The 10317-nt window shown below is 40.1% G+C and overlaps 2 long non-coding RNA genes across 2 annotated transcripts; one reads left to right on the forward strand and one right to left on the reverse strand.

The window, feature by feature from the left end:
* Positions 1–2625: 2625 nt before the first annotated feature.
* On the reverse strand, positions 2626–4193 carry LOC125722810 (uncharacterized). Its single transcript, XR_007386620.1, has 4 exons — positions 4091–4193; positions 3858–3888; positions 3638–3684; positions 2626–2658 (listed from the first exon to the last, which is right to left on the reverse strand). It is a non-coding gene; the product is annotated as an uncharacterized LOC125722810 (long non-coding RNA).
* Positions 4194–9390: 5197 nt separating this feature from the next.
* LOC125722801 (uncharacterized) lies at positions 9391–10043 on the forward strand. Its single transcript, XR_007386611.1, has 2 exons — positions 9391–9461; positions 9563–10043. It is a non-coding gene; the product is annotated as an uncharacterized LOC125722801 (long non-coding RNA).
* Positions 10044–10317: the final 274 nt, after the last annotated feature.

A 10317-nucleotide genomic window follows, 5' to 3' on the forward strand; every position in this document is an offset into this window, starting at 1 on the left:
GTCACGCCCCCTTTTAACCAGTGGGAGGCACCATGAAGCAGGGCCTTCTGGGAATTCTCCTTACTCCCTCTCCTATTTATTTTACCAGGATTTTAATAAATAAGGAATTTTGAGTAATTATACATATCAAAACAACTTTGTTACATATGCAAGCCCTTCAAGGTCATAGAGGGAAGGGCAAAACCCCCAGCCAAAGTCCCCAAACGACTCAAGTCACACTGCCTGCTGCCTTCAGGGGTATAATCTCCCAGCAACAGGTAGACAGATTAATAATAGACTACATTGTTGGAGATTTACAGCCACTGAGTAAGGTTGAAAAACCCTCCTTCATAAAACTAGTAACTGGTTTGCAACCAGGCAGACATGTGCCCTCAAGAAGACAGGTGCAGGGACTAATGAATAAGGAATTCATTGAGGTTATCAGTAATTTAAAAGCTGAACTTGCTGAACTTGACTTTGTATGCACAACAGCTGACTGCGGGTCAGCTGTCAACAAAGGATTCATGGGCATCACAATTCATTGGCTTGATAAAAATGATGTGTCACTCAGGAGATCAGCAGCCCTTGCATGTCGTCGTGTCAGAGGGTCACACACATATGATGTCCTGGCTAAAGTGCTGACGGATGTGTACAAGGAATTTAAAATTCAAAACAAAATTGTGTGCACAGTGACTGACAATGCTTCCAATTTTGTCAAAGCATTCAGCTGTTTTGGAGACAGTGTTGTTATTAGAGCAGCTGATGAGGTGACTGAAGGCAGTGACACAGGATCTACCCCTGCTGAGAGCTCCGATGATGAGGACGATGGTCTTGAGCCTGCACCTCTGTCAGAGTTAGAGGATCCCTGCCTCCCACCTCATAGAAGGTGCATGGCCCATACTTTAAATCTTGTTGCCACAGATGCAAAGAATGTAACGGATAGGCTGTACAACAAATTAGCGAGGCCTGTATTTTCCAAGGCATCTGCTCTGTGGAATAGGGTGAAAAGGAGTGCGAAAGCCTCAGATTTTGTTGAGTAAAAGCTAAAGATTGGCTTTGTCACTCCGAACGACACACGTTGGAATTCTATGTTCCTCTCAATGCAGCGCCTGGCTCACATAGCCACCTTGACTCCCCAGACCAGCAATCTAACAGTGCCATTGGATGCCACTCCTGAGTATGACAGACTCCTTCTGCACACCATCTGTGATGAGTTTGGGCTTCGTCGATTCACTCCAGAGGAAATAGACTTCATCAACAAGTTTGTGAGTGTGATGGGTCCCTTGGCATGTGCTCTGAACATCCTTCAGGGGGAAAAAAACACATTCCTCGGCTACCTGGCTCCTACCATTGTGCAATTGAAAAATGATTTGGATGGTCTGTTGGATGAGAGTTCAAAGCCTACAGCTACACCAGGTCTGACGGCATGCCGCCCCCTCATCCAAACCTTTATTTTAACCCCCTGATGACCTAGAGGGGAAAAAGAGTGCTTCATCCTTTTTTAAGTTCAAGCAAAGCCCATCAGCTGTCAATAAGTCTGAGGTGGACATCTATCTGGACGCCCCAACCACTGACGAGTTTACTGAATACATGCTGCTGCCCAAACTGAAGAAGCTCTTCATCAAATATAACACAGCAATCCCATCAAGTGCTCCAGTGGAGAGACTCTTCAATACTGGTGGCCAGATATTTAGGCCCAGGAGAAACCGATTGGGAGATGCCAACTTTGAAAAGCAACTGCTGTTAAACGTGAACAAAAAACAGTTTGGACTGAAGCCGTAGGCATGGTCTGTGGAGTGTTCACTACATTGTTGTAGTACTTACTACAACAATGGCTTCTGTATGTGAAAGTTTTTATTTTTAATAGTTCAGTGAGATGGTGCCACACACCTTCAAGAAGCGTGAGAGTTTTTTTTTTTTTTTAAATAAAACTAAAGAGATATTTTGCTAAATAATAAATATTCTGTTCTGTCTAGTTTTCATTTGAGATGGATATGATGCCGATATGTGTTTACAGTACTTTTCTTTTCCTTCCCTTGTCTAGTATTGGGGCAAGAGATAAATAAACCATAAATAAGAATCATATTTTGTGTCCTTTGTCTATACATGTCCATATATGCAAGAATGTAGGTAGGTTATAGATGTATGTTAAAACAAAATAAATTTTGATTTAGACTATATATTGCACCTAAAAATAAAATGAACTGAACTTTGAACTAGTTCAAAAATTTAAATTGTGAGCTATGAATGTGAACAGTTCACTTTGAGCATGTATGAACTGAACTTTGAACTAGATCATGAAAAGTGTGAACTTGCACAACACTGCTCCATTCTGAGAGCACAGTGATATCCACAAGCATCACAAACCAGCCAATCACAGGTTGGAGAATTTAGCCAACTGGTCCTGTGTGTATATTAAATGTTTAATGTACATGACAATAAAACGTCATGCTTTTTAAAGCCATTTAAGGCGTTGTTTGTCAATTAAACCATTTTTAATGCTATGTAAGACCAAATTGGTTTAATTACTTCTAATCCTAATAATGTCCCACGGAAACCCAGTCTTAGAGCTGTCCAGATAAAAAATATTTTGATGATATTTCAAGGAAATTACTTTGTAACGGTGCTTAATAGGAGGTGTGATGTCCTGGAGGCAAACCTCAAGTGCTTCTGTTCTTTCTACAAGAAACCACAAACATTTCAGGTATGTAGCCATTTGAAACATTGTTCAAAATTAAGTTCAGTTCACTCCACACAAGCAATAGCTTCCATTATTTCCAGTCCACATTTAATATTTCAATTATATTTAATATTTCAAAATGTCAAACACTGCGCCCACTAACAGGTGAATAATATTGATTACCTGGTAATAGTGGCACCTGCTAGTAGGTGGGACCTATTAGGCAGCAAATAAACAATGTGTAGGATATACTGGGATGCAGAAAAGTGGACAAGCCTAAAGATTTGAGTGACAAGGGCCAAGTTGTGATGGCTTGATGATTCGGTCACAGCATCTCCAAAACTGTAGGGAAATATGTGAACGGGTGACGGAGGCTCATTACATGTCAGATAGTACAGCAAACCTTCAGAGGTCTAGAGGAATCCACGCCCTGATGAGTCATGGCTATTTTGGCGGCAAAGGTGAGCCTGGGCCCCACCATGAACCTGCTGACCACTGCAGGACCATCTCACAAGAGCTGGGGGTTATGATCCAGCTCTCTAGCCATCACCAAATGGCCCATATCAAAGTCACTCCCATCCTTACACTTGCACATTGTTTCTGCTTCCAACACATCAGCTTCAAGGACAAAGCATCCACCTGCTGCCTAATATAACCCCCCCACAGTCAGAAGCCACTGTAACCAAATAATCAATGTTATTCGCTTCACATGTTATGGCTGATCAGTGTATAACCTCTGTATCTCAGTTACGTTTCAGACTGTTTTGCTACATTGTGCAGATTAATATACTGTGTTTATAATACATTTCAAAATTTCCCAAAATTCAGCACATTGTCAGTTTCACTGGCCAACACACTGATCATCGTAACATCATCAAGTTCTTTAGCCAAATTAGGTGTGCTGAGCAATGGGAAACCTGACACTGCAGTACAGTGAATCATGCAGCTGCACTGGAAAAATGTAAAAACACATTTTACCTCCAAGGGCCACTGTTCTCCCACCTTTTTTCATTAGTCTTACACGTCTGTAAACACATAAAATATGTTTGCACATATACTGTACTGATCCTGAGAGGATTAAGATGGCAAAAAAATCAATTGGGCTGGTGATTGCACAATATTTTAGAAGCTAAATTATGAAATGTATGACTATATATATTACACAATGATAAGGTATAAATACAGAAAAGCTACATACCGTTGGAGTGAAGCTGAAGTCCTTCTCTCTTCTAGACAATGGAATCAGTAGAAATGAAGTTTTGCCACGACATGAGAAGCCAGAAAAGTGAAGCAGAACATGAACAGGAACATTATTCAGCCTTGGCTGACTAGGTCTGTATTCCGGACATTACATTCATGATTTAATTTGACTGCAGGGGGCTTGAATAATTTTAACGTGCTTGCAGGTTCCCTATGTACAGTATGTATTACCTTTCCTGACCTTCGGAGGTCCTCCCTCCTGTTTCGGAGCATTTTTAAGGCTTTTTTCAGAATTTCCTGCTCTTTGCCGACGAGGCTACAGGGCAACTCTGCTGTGACCTTGAAATTACATGAAATATTCTGTTAAAACACTTTATTTGGTGTTTTACCTTGTGAATTGAAATTTTAAGCCCTAATTGTTCTTTATGTGGTAAAAAGGTAAAATAGAAAAATTAAACTATTTGATTAGAAATATTGATTTTAAACAATTTTATGAGGTACAGCTTTTGCTTATGACAGGGTTCCAGTCAATTTCCGCTCCCTTGCAGGCAGTGGTCCACATTTTTGATGCACCCAGGGATGATCTTACAGCAGCCTGGTGGAGACGTGTAGAGAAAAGAAAGATATCAGTTTTGCACCAAAAACGTTAGAATAGAGAGGAGTGCAGGTGGACATAGAATGAGCAGAATGAATGGTAGCAGTATTTCTGATGTCATAACCACTTATTCTGCTGATTCTACTTCCACCTGCACTGTCTGTGTTCTAACAGCTCTGTCCACTTTAGTTTCTATTTCCAGGACTGTGTGATACTTACACTGAATCTCTTTTGTTCAGGTGTTGCCGCTGATTTCCCTGCTTATTTTTTAGGAAGTCTTCTGCTTCCACTCCAGACTGCTTGAAGGAAAGACCATGAAACTAAATATGATATATTCTGTAACCATGACCTGACAGCAGTATGTCTGTGAAACCACAAAAAACACAGAGCTTGCTAACAAACAGACAGTTTACTTGCCTTTAGTTTTAAAATGGAAATTAGGGATTTCCCCAGTCTGAAGTTTTTGGGGAACAAAAGGTAAACATCTTGCTCCCCAATGTCCACAAAATCATCCCCTGTCACACCTTGTTCTTCATGGTAAAACACAGAGAAAATAGATTAATCCACATGACTGTAACTATAAAACCCAAAATATTATGGCCACACAGAGGTTGAAAAAATAACAATGATTATGAATAAATTAATAATAAAACCCCATAATATAATTAAGGCACGCAGAGTGATCACATAGCAGGCATAGCAACAGTAAGTAAGGCGGATAAAGGGGCAACTGAGAAGACTGCATCAGCAAATTTTGCATATTTTCCATAAACACAACACTGATAGGAGTTATCAATTTAGCATTACCATATACAGTACAGTACTGTGCAAAAGTCTTAGGCAGTCCAAGGAAATGTTTAAAGCTGTTTATCTGGGTAGCAAGTGTACTTTGGCTTAGAACAAAAAAATACAATTTAACATTAGAATGTGTGCAAATTAAGAGTAACACAATAAAAACTAGTAATAATTTCTTCTGTTTTCTAAAAAGTTACTGATATCTAGTTGGATGGCTAGATGAACACAACTTCAGTTCCCAAACTTCTCCTCAGGGGCACCTCAGCCATTCCACGATTTTGTTAAATTTCACCAACAGCTCAATTAAATAATTAAATATATTGGTTTAAAAAGTCAGTGAGAGACTGACTAGCTGTATGAGGTGCCTGCCTTCTTTGCCTGCCTAAGACTTTTGCACAGTACTGTATATATATATTTAGGTCCTCAATCATGGCCTTACAATGGCTGAGGCTGGTTGGCCGAATGATGGGAGAACAACCATGTCCTCAACCATTCAAACATTTCATAGAGCCAACAGGTATGTAATCCAACAATGTGCCCTGTACTGTAATATTGTCCTCTTACTGCAATGCTTCATATTACAGTATCCATTTACATTTTATATTACACAGTGAGTTTTACTTTATACAGTTACATACTGGATGTATACTGTAGCACACATGTCGCGTCACTCACGGTCACACACACAGATTAACCTCCCCTCAAACCACAGGCAATATGCCAGGACAAGCAGTGTAGTACAATCTTTTATTAAACACGCAAGAGCAAAACCAGTACTTAACACACGGGGGGGGGGGGGGGGAAACAGAATATCTAATACCACGAAGGGGGGGGGGGGGGGGGGGGGGGACATGCCCTACATACACACCTTTCCCACTGAATACACCCCCATGGAATTAGCACTTCAACCTCCCAAATTCCTGTGAAAATGTTACTGCGATTGAGCATGTACATGAGCGATTAACTACACACCAATACAATCCAAATCCAAAACACACATGGTAAATGTGCTTTTCTACTTTTATGAGAACTGAAAGCGCTTTACAATTCATGCCTCACATTCACCCATCCACACACTGGTGGCGGAGGCTGCCATGCAAGGCGCCAACCTGCATGCCGGGAGCAATTTAGGGTTCAGTGTCTTGCTCAAGGACACTTTGATGGGGTCACGAGAAACCAGGGCTCGAACCTGCAACTCTCTGGTTGCTAAACGATAGCACTACCTCCTGCGCCACCATCTTCCCCAAATGTAAGGAGAAGGAGGTTCCTCGGAGCTCCGAGATGTGTTTGGCTGTAATAAATCTGGAATATAGTTATATGACATAGTTTTTGATAACACCAGCATTTACTTTTTAGCCTTTTCAGCTTTTATTGAAAGACAAAACAAAATTAAAAAATGCAGAAGTTTGAATGACTGTGTGTTTATTTCAGTTATTTTATATTGGACTCAAGGATTGGTTTCATCATACAAATACAGCACAGATAATGTTTACTTGAAAATACTGAAAAGTAACTGATACCAGAATCAGGGGGTCAATAAGCTTTTAAGTAATAATGTGGATTGTGCTTGGGATAGAAGCTGCACTATTGTCTTGAAGAAAAGTATAGATTTTCAAAATATGCAAATTAATTGTAATAAAAGTATTAGTGACGTTCATTTTTAGATTACATTAATTACATAACTAATAATACATTGAGAAGAAATGGTTTGTCATTATGTGGTTGGAAAGACATGAAAGTGATGTGGAAAATCGCCTCTTACCACTGAAACACATGGGAATGCGTGGTGCTAATAATGGTACTGCAGCTAGCCAGTAGGGGGCGCTTGACATGCAGTGTTTTCACCTTTTAGAGACGTAATGGTCTACGTGTTTTTTGAAGTCAGTGCTTTGATCACAGATTTGAAAGCAGTATGCATAATGCATCAGGGCTCACACTGAAATTCCCTATATTTGGATATATTATGTAACATGGTTCTGTAGAAATGTTGGTACCTTGGAAACACAAATATACAAATATACCTTATATGTGAATTTGGATATGGGTGTGGCTGCAACTGGAGAGGCTTGTAGTACATATTCTGCAAAAATTTCATAATGGTTGTTGCAAATATTATGCACAAACCATGACAGAGGCTTGAACGCAAACATGGGTTTTGTTGGGGAAGTATCAGTTCATGAAATACAATACTGAGGAAACTGCCGTTGTTTTAACTCTTATTTAATACTATTAAGCACAGACACGTCACAAAGAAAATAAACTATTATTTATAATAATTTATATAGCATGCAATGATTAAACATAAAAAACTATAGCATAGAAAAATTCAATGTTACTATCGGACAACATGGCTATGGAAATATAACAGAGAGCGGTGAGCTGGAGACCAGAGTCTTGACCCTGAGGAGTGAAATAAAATATTTAATTTCTCTGTTGCATCGCAAACCTGACAGATACACTACTTGTCAAAAAGAAAAAAACTTACTTCCTCACACATTTCTAAAAGGATGTTTTTGTCAAATCCCTGCAACTCACTGAAAAACAACAGATCAAATTCACATATTATGACATAAATAAAAATATAATATAGACATATAATATAGACAGTTCATGGTGCATTTTGTAATACTCAAGACACACCAAGGCCATGCACAGTGCATACTGATAAAAGGGAGGGGAGGGGGGAATACTTCAATACATTCTCTGTATTACAAGTCCAACAATTCAAGGTGGTCTGTCTTACAATTGTAATGCGCCGCTTGTCCGCTCCTCCCGTGTGCCACGCCCCCTCGTTAACCTCGTGTGGAACCCCGATGTCATTCGCTGTTTCCAGTTGTTTTCATTAGTCCTATGTATTTAACTCCGCTTCAAAATATGTTTCCCCAATCATGTTATTTAAGTCGCTACTTCTATTGTCCCGTGTTCCTAGCTGGTTTCCCCAATAAATCCTTTGTTTCCCCGATTCGTGACGTGACAACAATCAACATGAACACACCACAGTCCACAGAACCAATCTGATGAGGAACATCCTGCGAAATACAATATAGTATTAACGAAGACATTTGTTACAATTCTAATACAAATGTAACGACAGAAAATGCTGAAATCCACTTTACCATGTTTTTCAAGTATTTTCCAGTGTCCTGGGCTTATTCGGTTTGTCAGTTTGCTGCAAATAGAAATTTGGAATTGTCAGGGGCAACATAACTACAGCTTTTCATGTAAACGGGATAAAAGTTCTATGTAGGAATTAATTGACACACATTGTCACATTTGTAAATCTTTCACTGTTGCGCCGCGTTTGGCTGTGAGTATGACCCAGAGCATATGACAGTCTCTGCCCCAACTGTCGGCAGGAATGAACTAAGAAATTTATGATTAAAAAAGACCTAACAATACGACTTAAATGTTATAGCATTTATTGTACAATATACTATACATATGATCAGGATCACATAACTGCATGGTACGCAAGTACGCATTCCCCGTACACGCGTGGCAATTCCTTGTTGTAGCAGCGCAAATGCGTATTTATTTTATGTGCATTCACGCTATGACAAGAAATTACCGTGCAATTCGAGACAAGTCTACACACGTATTCACATTTATAAAACGGTTTTATTACCTTGTAAATAGTCTTCAGGATTTGCAAACTGCCCAAACACTTTTGATGTAGCCAGTTTTAGGTTTTAAATGGATTAATAGAGATTCTCCATAAGATTTATTGCTGTGTGCGTTTGAGTCTGAAAGCCCGAGTCTCGCGCCAGATGCGTCAGAGTTGGCAACCTGCTTACAGCCGAATCGGACCTACGACCGGTCAGTCGGAGCCGAACGCGGCCGAAAGTCACCGACGAGCTGCAGAGGATCGCATCGTCTGTTATGGTACGAATAGGCGTCCGTGACAACAGCTTGGTTACTTTTGAATCACATGTACTTATCTTCTCAAACTTCTTACGATCATCTGAGAGACAGTTTGCATTTGGAAAACTCACAGCATTTAAAAAAATGGACAAGCAAGAAATTAAAGTTGTTAAGATTAAAATTAAAATTAAAATCAAAGTTAAAATAACACCTAAGGAAGGGGGAACTTTTTCCCCAAAAAATGAGGCACTGGAGAAGAACATCGGCGAGAGGGTGGACTTGGTGAAGATCATTAAGAAGGATGACACGGACAAGCCCGGATCGACATGGAGGGTGTCTTACATACCGAAGGTAAAGCACTGGCTTAAGAGACCTTATTAGAACACTTTAATTCGAGCTTAAAATGTGTTATATCAATCATCTTTCCTTGTTTTAACAATCGGCTGTCCCAGACTGGAACCGAAGAAAGTTTCCGTGGCCAGAGGAGTCGTCCATGGAGCGCGAGGGACAGGCCACCCCCCCTGGAGGAAGCAGGAGCGACCAGGAAGAGGCCCCAGCTGAAGTTCCTCCATCGGACAGACAGCAACGGCTCCTGCGCCCTGCGAGCAGAGAGAGGCCAGGGGCAGCGTCAGCCATCGGTGGAGCAGCAACTCCAGACAAGAATACATGGACTTATGGGTTATGGCCAGGGACGGAGGAAGGACAGAGACATTGTTCCTGACGGACTTGTGGGTTATGGCCGGGGTAGGAAGGATAATAGAGATACTGTTTAAGTATTATTATAGATGTCAGATAGGATAGGAAAAGATAGGCTAAGTTAACATATGATAAGTTAAAATACAATAAGATAGACAATAAGTTAAAATATCATATGATAGGCTAAGTTAAAATAAGATAAGAGCTTTACAATAAAACATATACTTACTTTTCAAACTGTGTCTTTGTCATCTCTTCAGTGTCGTGTCTGTGGTTTGATAATTTTGCATCGTTAATTTATATCTGATACTCTCCTAAATATCAATAAGCAGAGACGGAGGAAAAGATACGGTTAAGTTAAAGGAAATGATAAAGTATCAAAATCACAGTATTACCTTATTTTGACGCAGAAAGAGTCATTTCAGTGTTACTGCCACCTATGAGTTAGTGGCCGCAAATGGTGTTAGAAGTGCCGGTAAATAACGCGGCGTAAGTTTAACTCCGGTGTGCT

This window comes from Brienomyrus brachyistius, unplaced genomic scaffold (genome assembly GCF_023856365.1).
Source record: "Brienomyrus brachyistius isolate T26 unplaced genomic scaffold, BBRACH_0.4 scaffold42, whole genome shotgun sequence".
NCBI lineage: Eukaryota > Metazoa > Chordata > Actinopteri > Osteoglossiformes > Mormyridae > Brienomyrus > Brienomyrus brachyistius.